This window comes from Lemur catta, chromosome 11, assembly GCF_020740605.2.
Source record: "Lemur catta isolate mLemCat1 chromosome 11, mLemCat1.pri, whole genome shotgun sequence".
Classification (NCBI taxonomy): Eukaryota; Metazoa; Chordata; class Mammalia; order Primates; family Lemuridae; genus Lemur; species Lemur catta.
Genome location: NC_059138.1, coordinates 31,660,966 through 31,661,797, shown reverse-complemented (window position 1 = coordinate 31,661,797; position 832 = coordinate 31,660,966).

Genomic DNA, 832 nt, shown 5'->3' with positions numbered 1-832 from the left:
GCCAACTTCTAGTTTTAGAATTCATAATTAACAAATTAATCATTCTTTGAAAATAGTCATTAAAATTAATTTGTTCTAGATTTAGTTTATTTTTTAAATCAATTAACTTTTGTGAACTTTCTTTTTTCCATTTGATGAAAGATCTCCAGGGATGTCCAGATAATTTTTCTTCATGACAAGGTCTCTCAACCTTTTGCAACCTATGCCCCCTTTGATAAATATAATATCCTACACTGTCCTCTCCTGGCCCTCAGAGACTCTGCTATATTTTTATTTGGGAATTGCTGACCTAAGTTATAAAAATGAATTATGTAATTCCTTTAGAACTAATATTGATACTTAGTATTTTAAAAGGGTATCAGTTAAAGGAAACTACTTCAAACATAGTTTGAGACACAGATTTGTTTATCAAATGCCAATCATTGAAAAAAATCCTTTGAAAATGTTCACATCTACCAATAGGGCATGCACAGATAAGTCAGGAAAGAATGGAAACTTTGTCAGATAAATATTTAAAGAATTGTATCATTTATTCCTTAGAGAGCTGAATGATTCAGTATAGGTAATTGATCATGTTATAGCAGAAGAGTTTTGCCACCAAAGGCAGTATCCAGATTGTGCAGCTTAATTTACAAGAGAAAAACTTGTACTCAAGCACCAAGTGCTTATTTTATATGGATTATATAATGTGCTTTAAACTCCCTTGACCAAAATAAAGGCATATAAATATAGAGTAGAGTTATAGAAATCTAAAGCTTTAAGGTGCTTAGCAAGCCAGCATTAAGGCTAACTCCTTATTTTACATATAGGAAAATTGAAATCTAAATGGTCA